This window comes from Oryzias melastigma, linkage group LG23 (genome assembly GCF_002922805.2).
Source record: "Oryzias melastigma strain HK-1 linkage group LG23, ASM292280v2, whole genome shotgun sequence".
Lineage (NCBI taxonomy): Eukaryota > Metazoa > Chordata > Actinopteri > Beloniformes > Adrianichthyidae > Oryzias > Oryzias melastigma.
Genome location: NC_050534.1, coordinates 8,136,693 through 8,151,814, shown reverse-complemented (window position 1 = coordinate 8,151,814; position 15,122 = coordinate 8,136,693). Strand labels below are relative to the sequence as shown.

General features: G+C 37.9%; 1 long non-coding RNA gene across 1 annotated transcript in view; it reads right to left on the bottom strand.

Annotated features, from left to right (window-relative positions):
• The window catches only part of LOC112158391, a 33,037-nt gene extending 23,584 nt beyond the window's left edge, over positions 1 to 9,453 (bottom strand). The window contains exons 1-2 of the long non-coding RNA XR_002921307.2: positions 9,398 to 9,453; positions 8,876 to 9,009 (exon numbers count right to left, since the gene is read on the bottom strand). This is a non-coding gene — a long non-coding RNA (uncharacterized LOC112158391). The remainder of the gene's footprint in view (positions 1 to 8,875; positions 9,010 to 9,397) is intronic.
• Positions 9,454 to 15,122: the final 5,669 nt, after the last annotated feature.

Sequence of the window (15,122 nt, the reverse complement as noted above, 5' to 3'; positions counted from 1 at the left end):
CTGTCTCTCATTTGTCAATCACCCACAGGACATTTACACACTACTCTGTGCGAAGTATTGTTGTGTCACCTTGCCTGCCTTACCGAGCATTTCTATCTGGACCTGATCTTCTTTGTACCTGACCCTGCTCTATCTTTTATTACTTGCTGCCTGCCCTGACCCTTGCCTGAACTCTGACAACTCTAGTCTCTTCTTGGATGATCCCATGCTTGTGATTGACCTCTGCCTGTCTGACCCTGACCTAACTTTGTGGACTTTTAGCTGTGCTTAGTTCCTGTCTGAACTAATAAACCTGCTGCAGACGGAACCAGCTGTCTCCCCGTTTGTGACAGCGGTACTGGACCATACTAGTGTTTATTGAATTCATTCATTGACACATCTAAGACATTTTTTGTACTAAATGACTCTAAACCAGCTGTACTGACCCACCTTAAACCTTAAACCCAAATGGTGAGGGATGGGTTATTCTGGGATTTGGATTGTCATGCCCCACAGAGGGTCGCACAGAGGAGCTTTCACAGATGTGTATAGCAGTCCCCTTGAGGCTAGTACCGCCACCTTAAGGGACAAGATGAAAAAGGATTATACGATTGTAGTGCATTTGGTAAGCATATCGGGATGTATTTGTAATGATAATATATGATGCACGCACTTATGATAGGGTGATGTCTTACAGTGTCCTTATACTACACCATAATCAGTAGCTATGTGCGGGTACTGACCCCTTACTGATGTATTAGGATACTTGTTGAAAGCTCACAGAATCTGCGCTGTCGAATTTCCCAATTTCTAACAGTCAGGCTGCACACAAGGACTGAACACTTATCATATGAACAGTACTAACAGACTACTTGCACAGGATGCAGAATTTGGGGGATTTAAAAAAAAAAAGACATTTTCACATTTACTTACTATTAAGTGTTGATTGTTTGAGACGACTCGTCCCTCGCAGCATGCCCATAGGAAAAAAATGTTGGCTCTACAACCTTATGTATCATGCGGGACACCCAGGTGCCTCATTCAGGTTTGTCGCTTGTTGTGAATAAGTTGTAAGTCGATCAAAAGTTTATTTTAAAAATGGGTTAAAGTTTGGAAGATTCATTCAATAGATCCACAACCCGTATGCAAATCATGTAAACAGTCGTGGTCACTATTATGAGTCCATGCATGAGGTTCTGCTTTGGGCAAGCCTTAATTAGATTAGAGGACTTTAATAACTGCTTCAATAAAGCACAGAAAAAAAAGCTAGAAGGCTTAATAAAAAGCAAGAGAAAGAAAATATCCTTGTCATCGCTCTTTGATCTGTCTCACCTGAGAAATATGCCTCCTGCTCGCGCCATATGCCCTTCATCATCACTCAATATTTCTCCACTTACAAACACGCGTTTCTAGCCCTCGGGGTTCAGCACGGTGGGGCCGAGAGCACGCGAACCGAAGCCTGCACTTCATCATGGCTTATGCAAAAGCAAATAAAAGCTGGAGAGGCCAAAACAGGAAGAGGAACTTTGAGATGTGCTCCCTACAGGTCTTTCTTTTTAATAGCATGTCCTGTTTAAACAGGGAATAAATGTTGGCTCCCAATGCAGCTATATTGAGAAGTAGAGGTGGCTTTGAAATTAAGGGACAGAAAGTGGAATCTGAATCACTGCATAGAGTCTAAATTAAGAAAATGATCTTTTTTTCTCCATCAAACAGATGGTAAAAGAGCCCAGCTGCAGACTTTTTTTCCAGACTGTTTGAGTTTGGAAAGGTGAAAATAAAGTCTATGATTCACTGTTTGTCCGTTTACAGCACAATGTGTTCCATCTGCTGCTTTTCTTTTTCCTCCGTGGACCCTGAGGGAATATTACTGTCAGAGCACGACTTATTCCTGTTTAACATCTCTTGACTGACCGCCCCGAGTCATTTTATGTAATAAAAAAGTAATGAAAAAACACAACGTAAGCAGACTTTGCAAACAACTCAGAGCCATGTGGATTTCGTGGACAAGATTATTGCAGATTTTTTAAGAATTTAGACAAATACATATGGGATTAAATATTCATTTTGGGGTAAATTGTACTTTTAACCCTAAAAAGCCCATTCACCGAAAATTTTTAAATTTTAATTAAGATAATTAAGAACATAACTAATTTCGCGCTAATATTATTTTATGAGACATAGATAGTATCAAATAGGATACGTGGGGTGATTTGATAAATTTTTGCTCTAAACAATCTTAGTTTAAGATAAAATAATATTGACAAGATCTTTTCCAGACAAAAACACCTTATTTACCTACTGTCTCACATTTGATTCACAAATTTGTAGCATTGTGTAACTGTATTAAAAAGAAATAAATATTAAAAAAATAGCATTATTTTAATACCCCAAGTTGTCATTTAGAAAATGTAATGACAATAGAAGAGGTATTTTTACCAAAACGTTTTTAAAACAAGCAAAACCTTTTTTCAGCCAAAAGGGTTTTTCAGATTTCATGAAGGCAGCCATCTTGAAATGAGCAGAAAAAGGCCTTCTACTGCCCCTGGTGGAATGATGATGAACTACAGGGAAGAAAACGTGGACCAAGGTTAAAAATATTGAAGTTTAACTAAAGTTTTGATAATGCTAGAGAGAAATAGGTCTCAGAAATGTGCATATAAAATTCTCTTATTGTCTCTTGAAAAAATAAAATTATTGAAACTCTAAGAAGACAAAAAAACCAAGTCAATCATGAATGCTTCAAAATTCCTAGATTTATTAAACATTTGATATTATTTCATCAGTGTTAGATAAATTAATTTGCCTAATAGGATTGTGAGATCTCCAACATTTCTTCATACCATCTACCTTCTCTTTGGACCACTGGCTGTGCTTATTTTGGGGGGGAGCAGCAACAGTTTGACCGCTGACCTCCTGCTACTCTAAGTGCTTTGAAGTTGGTCAGTAATCCGGCGGGAGGTGGGCAGGTTACTTTACAGTGCTGAGCATTACAGAGCGCAGCAGAACAACCCCCCCCTTTAATAGACTGGCCTAGATGAGAGAGTCACCTCCTTCAAGAATAATAACACGAGGAAAATGAGAAATGTTCCAAATGGTCGAGCATCCGTGGCCTGAAGGCATTATGGGGGCTTACAGCTTACATCTAAGAACAACTGGAATGCTTTCATTTTCTACGCTTATTGCAATAATATTTACTCTGACATTCAAGATTTATTCTTCAAAAAAGTACCATGGAAATTTGTCTTGTTCCCATTCAGATGGTATTTTCCTAAAAAACAAACAAAACTGTAATTTAAATGAATAAAGAAAGTATTTATTTGGGGTCTGGTTTGAAAGGTAGCTTTGATTTGTGGCGTGAGGGGCTGTAAGCTAGCAGGAGAGCATGTAAGCAAAGGGATGATGAGAAGTGGGGGTCGGCTTACTCTGAACCAACAGTCCCGCCCACAATTCAGAAGTGAATTTCTAGAGAACTACTGCCACTCTGCAGAAATTATGTCCTAGAAAACAAAACAGATCTTTTATATTTTGGTTAAAATGGGCACAATTATGAATAAAAGACCAATGAGATCACTTTTACAGCAGATTAAAAGAGTAGATCTTGAACTGAATGCCCTCTTTTGTCACCAAGTGCGAAACTCAAGAGAACAGAACTCTACAATGTCAAAGGTCACAAATGAAATGACTAAACTGACGTAGAAGCAGCAACAACCTTTGGGTGAAAGTTACAGATAATTGGGTTTATTTTGCTGTTTAGTTCCTGGATTGGCTGAAACTCCACTTAAACTCTTTACAAATCTTACATCAAAGCCCATCAGAGGTTGTTTGTGAGGTGCAAGAATTTTTGTGAGGATTGTACCCTTGGGTTTGGTTTGTTAAATATATTCATTGGCTTTGCTGTGTTTTGAGTTATTTCCTGTCAAAGTCACACCAGCTATCGCTCCAGCGTTAACTTTCCTTCGACTATTGTTAACTCTTCAACCGTTTATGCAAATAATGCAATTCCAGCGGAATCTGACGCTGAGAAAAACAACTATATTGTAATGAGGTGCTTAAGAAATCAAAGTAAATCAGCTGATTCTGTTGTAGAGAGAAGCGGCTTAACATCATTATACAAGAATTTATGTTTGTGAATATCAATGCAAAGTCAACGTGAAAAGCCACTAAACTTTCAATATTTTACTCTGCATAAAATTATATTTTGTCAAATCCAAGTTCCTGATCGGTGCCACGATGCCCTAATTAGGCATGAAAAAGTTGAACGGGTTGAGCTTTCAACATGCGATCAATAAATGCCTGATTTGCACGTAGATCCAGCGATCGGACATGAAAACGTGCCCATTTGTATAGACATTTCATTGAAAATGGCCGCTTAAACGTGAGTCGACGCAGACGGTGTGTATTCACCTTTAGAATTTAAGATATTAGACAATGAAGTTTACGTGCACCTCGAATCCACATCTTCCAGAAAAGCTCACTTTTGGTAACACTTGCTATTGTAACTTAAACCTTTGAACATGTTTTTGATGACACAGCAATATGTGGAAGCATTTGTCAGAAGTTCGTCCCCGCGTCATTACTCTGCCTCCATACCAGAACAGCTGAGAGTTTCAAGCGTCAGAGTGTTAGCGGTTCAGAGGTGTGGCTGACAGCTGTGTGTGTCTGTACTGTGTGTGATTGTGGACTCTGGCTGCAAAAAAGGATAATGGCTCCTTTCTAGTTTCGCCTGACCCCAAAAAGAAATTAAAAAAGAGCTGAAATGTGTGGAGGAGAAGATAGGAGATAAAATCAAAATCAAATTCATGGTTTCTTTGGTTTCCTGTCTTTGGAATTGCTTGATTCCAAAGAAGCTGCTGCCAAACACAACACTCCTCCTCCTTGGTTTGCAGGAAGGATTCATCCGGTGGGGTGTTTTTCCATCTTTCATCTTCATGAAACGCTTTGGTTTCACACGGTTGCTCAAATGCCAGCATCGCCAGTGTTAACAAAGCAGCAACAAACCCTGAAGGCATGACTCACTCCACAATATATCACTGCCTTTATCATAATGAGCGCTCATTACCTACCCTGCTTCCATATAAAGATGTATTTATACACTCAAGGACATAACCTCATCCCTCGTCTAATTACTGCTCGCTTTATGAGCCTCCTTGGAGCCGTGGAGGAAGCTCGGAGCGCATTCAGTCGGGAAAATTGCACGGCTGACAGACAGCTTGGGAAACCGGCAACAGCCGGAGCTCCAACTCTGGTTCCGTTTATGATGTGGTTTGTTTGTTTATCTACCAATCTCTATGGCATGAAAGCTCTGCGTCAGTTATTCTTGTCAGTGGGATTAGCCGGTGGGGAAAGTGAGAACTTTGCGGCGCAATGTGGTGCCTCGTTTATCAGTTTGCGGCGCGATCAATTCAACTGACAGAAGGCGGAGGGACAGCTGAGAGTCGAGACTACCTGTCTTTAATTAAAGTCGAACTGAAACAGACATTTAGATGGTTTTAGAACGCTGGAGAAGCGTCTGTCACACTGATATTTGCAGCAGATCGCTCTAACCGGGACTGCAAATTATTAATTTGGTTTTTAACAATCAGTTATTTATTAATTAGTCTTCAGTTTGGAGATAGTAGTTTTGTGTGATGCAAAATATGTGCTGAGTTTGACTAAATATGTCTGCAAAATGTATGTATTTTAAATTCAATATTTTTTTCCTTTTGTAACAGGTCGGAAACTTATTCTGTAAAACATTTGTATAAATATAAATCAACACATTATAAAAGCCATGTTCATTTCTTTTTTGGTTACCATGGCTTCACTTTTACCACCAGATGCCCCTGTTTTACGTTGTTGCCGGGGTAACAATTTCCTCTCCTCTTTGTTGCTAACAAGACCTACACATTATAGAGTATAAGCACTCGATGGGTTGTTTAAAAAAAAAAAAGGATGCAACTCCCTTTTCACATCAATGGAAAGGCCCGAATTCATAGTTGATTTTGTTTGAAGACCCACTTTGGTGTTTTTAACATGTTCTTGTGGCACTTTATTCTCATAATGAAGGACAAATACGAATATATCTTAAAAAATCCACTACTGTGTATTTATTTTTTTAAATCGTTGCTGTTTAATAAAAGAAAACATTAAACAGAAAACATAATGGGTACCAGTATAATTTGCTCCAGTAAAAGTTGAAATCACTTTCAAAACAAATTTTTCAAAATGGCGGCTTTTCTGTTGGTTTTATGTCCATAGCAACCATTTTGCGTTTCGTTTCCCTGGGGGTGACGAACAAGTCTGTGTAGTTATTAGAAGATTCTACAAAAGTAAACTTTTGGATTTCCTTGGCAACGGAGGTTTTTGCTGACCACGCCCACATTCCTTATATAGTCATATTGTTTTGTTCAGCTTTTCTCAATGATTTATGTATTACATTTTTGCAATATTTTGGTATAAAATGTGAGAGAAACATGTAAACACCACTTTTGTGAACTAAAAATCAACAAAATCAACAAAATTCCAACACTAACTCTCCATAACACCAGACGCTCAAGGTGTCATACGGTGATAAAAATCCCTTGGAAGGGTTTAAATTTGTAGCGAGTCTTATAGATAATTTTCTTCTTTAATTCAAGATTTTGGCCTCTTTCTAAGGTCAAAAGCCAACAAAACCTTCGTTGTGGTTGTAGACTGAAGCTAGTGCAATGTGTGTGAAACTACGTTAAGATTGCCCATTTTATGGGAAAATCTGCAACTTTTACACATTGCCACATAATGGTTGTCAAGCTGTAGGTCCTGTAGCCATCCCATAATAACACTAAAACTTCCTTTGCCCGACATGGGTTTTGGTTTGAGCTGGTGCCTCACCTGCCACTATCTCGTGTTTTGAACAAGAAATTTCTATATTTGCTTCTACGTTGAAAACCGACACAAAATAAAGTAATCATAAAATAAACATGTTTAAAAATGTATTTAATAAAAAAAAAATATTTTATTTAATTTATGCATTTTTTAAGATATATTTTGCAGGTGAGGCACAGCCCAACAGCCTCACCTGCCACAACACTCATAAAAGTTTGCACCTGAAAAAGCTTCTAAAGCTCTTTTTGTCTATCACAGACTTCATTCTAGGAGCCGGTTCTTTTGAAACAAATATAATGTGAATGATAACAAAAACCACAAATGTAAAAACAGGAACTCTTTGATCTGAGTTCAAAGAGCATTTGTTTAATTGGCTTTGTAAAGAATACTTGCAATACAAATTTAAACTTGTAACGTTCGCTACATCAAATACTTAACAGAAAAGTCAAATTTGGGGGGAATTAAGATTTTGTTTAAACCTTTTATCTCAAAAGAAAAAAAAAGATCTAACATCTTTTATGAGTTATTCTGATACTTAACATAATTATGTTAGTTTAACATACAAAACTTTTGACATGAGTGTTCAGGTATTTATCCATTTTTAACAGTATTCAGTATTATAAAGAACTAATTATCAACTAATTTAGCATTTTTTTCAATACAGTAAGTAAACATTTATAAAAATGAATAACAATAGATGAGTTGTTCCCAAGATAAAGTTTGGAAAAGTAGCAAAGACGTTTTCCCGCCAAAAGTGTTTTGCGATTTTATGGAGGCAGCCATTTTGGAATGCCCTTTTACTGCCCCTAGTGGAATGATGATGAACTACAGGGCAAACGTGGACTGAGTTATTTCCAATGGAGGGTTAAGGAAAGTTCTGATCGCTACAGTGTTAACTTTCCTTCGACTATTGTTAACTCTTCAACTGTTTATGCAAATAATGCAATTCCAGCGGAATCTGACGCTGACAAAATCAACTATATTGTAATGAGGTGCTTAAGAAATCAAAGTGATGATGAACTACAGGGCAAACGTGGACTGAGTTATTTCCAATGGAGGGTTAAGGAAAGTTCTGATCATGCTGATGAGATAGGAGTCTCAGAAATATGTGTAGCAAAATATGATACAAATAAAAAGAAGTATTTTCACTTCCAAATAGACAGATTTTGAACCGTCGGTTAGCGGCACACGCTGTTTGGTTTAGTCGATGAACTCAGATGTTAATGAGGGTTAATTATTGACCAAAATTGCAGCTTATGGATCATCTGCAAGCAAACATAAAAACGATCTTTATTGCTTTTGGATGTGTTCCAGAGGAATTTGATTTTTGTCGTCGTGTCTTTAGGTGTTTATCGTGAGCAGTTGTTGGTCCAGAAGAGAGACAAACGCCATCCTAGTTTGACTTTGTGATTTCCTGCATTGCAAATGCATCTTGTTTTCTTTTTTCTTTTTGAAAACACAAATTAGTTTGTGAGAAATGTCACATTGAACGTGACATTTGACTTGCGGATTCGCCAGACAGAGTTGTTGTTTTCAATTTGAGCTCTGTTTCTGTCTCTCACGTACACACACACAAAAGGGGTTCAGCGGATCAGATGTGGGCGCATTTTGAGCCGTTGGTTTTGATGCTATCAGTGACAAGAGGACGTTCCCTGTTGCATGTGTTGCGGGGTTGAAAATGTTAGCGTCTTGACTTCAAACCAGATGAAAGGGCTGTTGTGAAGAGTGAAAGTGTGTGGGAAGTGGTAGGGTTTTGAGAAAGGGTGTGCGGCGATAAACGCGCGCCCGCGTGCGTGCGTGCGTGCGTGTGAACGTGTAGGCTGTGAAAAGTGTTTTCCTTCTTGTTTTTCACAAGCAAAGGCTTCTCCACATCTGTTTTCCACCTCTGCGCACACAGCAACTCTGAGCACAAACAGGTGTTAAGCTGAGTTGAGTTTTAACTAACATAAAAAAAGAAGCTATAAACTAAAAGTTCATCAGATAAAAGGTAGTTTGAGCCAATGCTGGCTGTTTATAACAAGGCAAATAGGTCACATTGATTACTACCCACCTAATCTTGCAGCTGAACGCTGATAGAACAGCAGCTGTGGAGTCCAAACATAAATCAGTTGTAGAGTACGTCGGGACAACCACTGAGCATGTGAGCAGTGCCACCGGACAGGATGAGCTTTGGACTTCTTTCTTCTGTTTGTAAAAGGACAAAGAATAGTCAGAAATATTTGCACAAAAGAGAGAAACAGTGCCATGAGTTACACCAGTCGCATACGTTTGGAGAGTATAAACATGGTGCAACAATGGAGCCAGCCCTAATGGAGCGTATAAGCAACAGACTGATTTAGATGGTTTTTCTTTTTTCTGTTACTCTGTGAGGGTGGTGGAGTTTGAAGCGCTTTGAAAGTAGAAATTTGAGTGGGGCAAAAAAGTATCAACCATTAATTGTGCAAGTTCTCCCACTTAAAAGATGAGAGAGGCCTGTAATTTTCATCATCAACTATGACAGACAAAATTAGCAAAAAATCACATTGTCTGATTTTTAAAAAAATGTATCTGTAAAATAGAAAAGTTGCATTACCTGCGATGGTGCTAGTGTTTGCTGAATCTGGTCACTGAAGATGCTGAAGCTATTTGCTAAAATGACAAAAACTATTTGCAAAATGCTAAATTGGCTAAAAGACAAGAAATTCAATTAAAGAGCTATGAAAAACTGCTAAAGTTGGCTTAAATTCCAGATCAATTTCTAATAAGTTTGTGTTAAAATCCTCAATACATGCCAAGTTTTCATAAAAACATGTAAATAAAATTCTTTGATTTACTGTAGTACTTGTGGTGTTTTAGTTATGATAATGGCGTTTCCAGGACATAGTTTCTGTAGAGAAGGAGTTATCATTATAAATTTCTCTTTGAGTTGTGAGTGGGACTTTTGGCATGGAGCAACCCCGCCCCTATTCTCTTCCCCATTGCTGAGAGTTTTCTGTCTCCAGCTAGCTTAAGTAGATCAGAATGGGCCGAAGCAAGGTGATCACTTTTTTTTTTCTATTTTACAAATACAATTTTTTTTCAGCTCCTGATTCACAACAAATTGAATAAAAAATACTCAGAAATGACATTTTAATCTTAATTTTCTGCATATATGCTCTCCATCTTTACAAAAAGTCCTCAAGAACATGCTAAAAGAACAATTCATTGCAGTGGGTCTTCAGAGAAAAGCACAAATCAAGTGAGTCTTTCATCCTGATATTGAAACCAAAGATCAAACATAAGTGAAAATGGAAATTCATATATTTTTTTATCTACTTCGATCTCACTCACTCAGGTTTCCTTCATCAAAAGCCTGAACATTCCACAAAAAGCCTTGAATTTTCAGGCTCTGCTGTCCCTTTACGCAAACCATGTGACCATCACCACGGTGACGGTCACGTGACTAAACTGGTTTCCCATCAGAGGGGTGTGCCCTGGACAATAAAGGATGACAAACCTGCCTGTCATGGGGTTTAAAACTACTGATGTTATCCAAAGAGTTTGACCAAAAGTACATTTTTGGGCAAGAAAATATTATATTTGTCTAAAAAAACAAAGGAGAAGAGTCATGTCAACAATGGTTGTGGAGTGTTGACAGTAAAAAAAAAAATGGAGTAAAGGATTTATAACTCAAATATCAAAGTGGTTCCACCTTTAACATCTGAGACGTTACCAGTGATGCTTAAACACAAAATCTTTAACATACTGTAACTTTTCAACCATTAAAAACATAAAAACTGGAGCTCTGGTGTTAAAGGGTTAAACAAATAAAAGTGATAAAATCTAAATTCAATCAGAACTGAACTCAACTAAACCTTTTTTATTCCAATCAAAGTTTTTTGTTGTGAAGCGTCCACCAGCACAGTTTGAAAAACTGTTTTTTAGCTTTTAGCTTTGGGCTTTTGACCCTTTAACACTGGAGCTCCTGTGTTTATGTTCTTTGACTTACGGTCATTTTTTAATTGTTAACATGATCTTGTTTTTAATCGTTGAAAAGTTACAGTTTGTTAAAGATTTTTTTTTAAGTTAAAAAAATAAAAAATTTAGGTTACGCGTCACCGGCGACGCCTCAGGTATTTAAGTCCCCTCTGATGAAAATCAAGTTTTTTGAATTTTTAACATGTATATGTGGCACTTTTCTTATTAAATAGAGCAAATGTAAAAAGAAATCATTTCGCTTTAGCATTTCAGAGTATTTCTCCTTTTAAATCGCTGTCAATCAAACTGTCGCATAAAAACTCCATTTGAATTAATGAACTTTACTTACGTCACGAGAACACTTGAAAAACTCCACCAGACTCCATGGAGCTTCTTGATGTGACCACGGAAATGCGAACGGTGGCTCATTTGATTATAAATCCTCATTTCCTCGTCCGAGTTGACATCCCGCTTAAAACAAAACTTCTGTAGCAGCAGCGACGATTTACGCTAGTGAAACACAGAGCTAGCATAATCAGACGGGGAGGGGCTGTGTGTGTCCGTGAAAGAGAGGGTTCGCTTAGCTCCATAAGCCACGCCCCTCCAGAGCATTTTTATCAGGCTTCAGATCAACATGAAAAATGGCTTTTTAAGACATTTAGGTTGTGGGATTTTGGTTAAAAACTTAATTATCATAAATAAAACATAAATAAAATAAAAAAATTGTCATGGGGGACTTTAAAGGGTTAACTTAGCTAGCCGTCAGAGTGAGCAGTCATTTTAGGTCACGTGATTTGCTAGGGGATGTGGTGAAAAGATCCAGTAGTTTTCCAAAGTAAAACTTCCGTCAGAATCAGAAAAAAAGCGGGAAGAATCTAAGATAGCGTATGCATTTTTTTTATTCCAGCACCAAGTGGTCCTCGGACCGGTACCGGGTCGGGGTCCGGGGGTTGGGGAGCCCTGATTTAATGGGAACAGGCAGCACGTCGAAAAATGATGAGTCAGGGATACACAAAACGTCAAAAAGTGACACGGAGGGAGCCTGAAGAATATGTCCATATAGTTGGGAGTATATATTGGTCCAGTCTAAATTCAGGTGTACTACTAGTGTGGATGTTTGGGCTTAACTAACCCAAGTAGACAACAGGTGTAGGGAACTGCAGCATCGTTTTCTCCAGTAAAGAAATCATCTGAAATACTGCTTAGAAGTCAAAACCTGCCAGGTCTTTGCTGCACCGGACTGTTAATCGTTTTAAGGACTTGCACGTGCCTCTAGATTTGTGGGCTTTTAATTGCAACAGAACAAAACGATCCCAGCTGTCTTTACGTCAGGATTTAAGCTTTCATTTTTGCCCCCTTCAGAAGGTCACAGCCCGGAGTCGCTCAACTTTAGCGCAAATCAGAAACATCAGAGGCCTTTGATTTGACCTCAGCTTGATCTGAGGGCTCGGATACTTCCTGGAGCCACACGTCTGTCCTCGGGTCAGGCATTACTCACCGCTGAGCAATCCCTGCTCCGGCCTCCACGAGAGATCACCCAACCCCGGTTACATTACAATGTTGTTTTATTTCTTGCAAACTGTAAACATCCAGATTAGCATGTTGCTGAGGTGCCACACTGACATGACACAGAATCCACCCACGCAAAAGTCTGGGCCAAAAGCCAAAACTCGTATGAAAACACACTCAACCCCCACAGAGCAGTTTGAATGTATACATATCTAGATGGAATACCAGTTGAATGTTGGAAACTTTTTTGTTTTTTCTAGTTCAAAATATAAAAGTCAAAAGTAATGGTGTGTTTTAAAATAAAAGCCTTCATTGAGGTAGAAATGAAAACTAGCCAAAAGCAGTATTTTCCTATAGTATTTATATACATTCATACACATTAGCCAAAGTAAACTCTTGTCCTTTATTGGTAGAACAATATTTTGGTTCATATTTACTCATAAAACTCAACTAACATATCTCAACGGCGAATAGATAAAGCCTCAAGATGTTTTGAAGACACTTGGTGACATTTATCAATCTAATTTCTTGTTGTCCCTGACAGATAAGCGTCCATGTGAGGCGTCAAGGTCATCGCATTCATGTTGAGAAAGAGGAAAAGGATGTGAGACAGGGCTTGTACGGAGGCCAGCGACTTGTTTTTTTTTCTCTTGTTGTCAGTAAAATGGATGCATTAGGATGTTGTTTATCGTTTATGTGTTTCGGCCTTCAGTCTCTCTCAAAAGGTTTGCATGCATAAGGACGTGTTAGCATCACCGGTTTGAGTCTAAACTAAATCTTACCTCAGAATGCAAAATAAGAAATGTGGGGTTCAGTGTCTTGCCCAAACACCCTTCGATACGAGCAGGAATCAAACCTGTGATCTTTCAATCAGAGGTCGACCACTCTGATGGAAGATCAGAAAGACAGCTGCACTTTCTTTTATGAAAAATAAACTGCATCCACTGCTCTTGGGTATGAATATATCATTTATGGATGAGGCACTATTAAATGTTGCAAAGTCACACACAGAAAAAGTAAAATTTGATTGATAAACCATGTTTATTTCAAAGAAATATTATTAGAACAAGAAATTTAACTTTAAAAACTACAACAAATGACATAAAATGGGTGGAGAACTCAAATGAACAAGACTGGCTTGTGGCATAAAGTCCAAGACTTAAAAAAAAATTCAGTCAAACTGAACAAAAAGATCTAAATTTGAGACACGACATCACCGAGCTGTCGTAAAATCGCCCCGGGGAGAACAAAAGCCTAATGAAACATGACCTGACAGCAAGCGAGTGAAAAAAACGAAGACATGGAGGTAAAAAGTGAAACAGAAACGCTTAAGGATGAGTCCTGGTCTGAGTCAGGAAAAGGAGAAAACAGATCATGATTTGAACCGAGAAGAAAGCCTGTCGCAATTAAAAAAAAATAAATAAATAAAAATCCTCTAAATGTTTGATTTTCAAAATAAAAGCTTACTAGAGTAAATAAAAAATGACTAGCGGGGAGTTTTAGAGATTGTAAATATCAGTAAATCCAAACCTGACTTGAAGACTTAGAGCAGAACTTCCAAATAAATCACGAGACTATACTCCATGCTGAGACATGCAGAGTCTGAAGAGCATTTAAACAGCATTTAGCCAGCCCACCTGCCAAAAATCTTGCTAAGAGATGCGAAAACTGAGCACGCACGTGCAGTTTACCATTGCTGCAGGCTGAAAACAGAGGCCCTGTTCACAGCCAACGCACGCTGAACGCTGACTGTGGTTACATGACTGATCTGAACACTTGGGGAGACGTCATGTTTAATCCCAGTTAATCCAGATGATTTCAACAAGATGAGAAAACTTTACACAAGGTTAAGACATTGAAGACTTTTTCTGTCTAGAAAGAGAAAAAAGCTGTAGCCTGTAGTAGTGGGTTTGCAGCTACATGCTTAGTTAAGAGTAAAAAAAGAATAGGTGGACTTAATATACTTTAAATTACTCTGCCAGTACCGTTACAATAAGCTAGTAATGAAAAGTTGAGGTAAAAAAGAAGGAAGATTTGTGGCAATTTTTTATCCCTCTGGGATATGAATAAAGTTCAATTCAATTCAATTGAATTCAGTTTGTTGATTATAATGTGATTTAATCTAAATTCAAACAAGATTTATCTGCAATTTTAGATCTAAAAAGTCCCACTCCGATCATCTTTTGATCTATTGACCTGCCGTATTAGTTTCTACGTCACATCTATACATTTTTTCAACGTTTTAGCCACTGATTCACAACGACTTAAATAAAGAAGTACATAGAAAACCAATTTTAAGCTTAGTTTCCTTCATGTATGTCCTCCATCATCAGAAAAATACCACACGAACACGTTAAAAACACATGAAAAAAAATTTCCTCTGAGCTAAAAAATGTCCTATAAGTAAGTTTTCTTGCTTTTAGCTTCTTACTTCAGACAGGAAACTAAAGGTTGTAATTTTTTTACTAATCTAATCACCGATTGTTTAAAATTTCACTTATGCTAATAATCTACCACATCCCATTGAGTGGGTGTGTTTTGGGAAGAGTCTGGCGATATAATACAAACTGCAATTCACGCATCATGATACAATACGCATTGCGATAAACGCATCATGATTCAATACATATCGAGATACATCCATCAAGATACAATATGTATTTCACTTCACGCATCATTATACAATACGTATCATGATACACGCATCATGATACAATACGTATCACGATACACGCATCATGACACAATACATATCGCGACACATGCATCATGATATAATACGTATCGCAAGACACGCATCATGATACAATATGTATCGTGACACACACATCATGATATAATACATATCACGA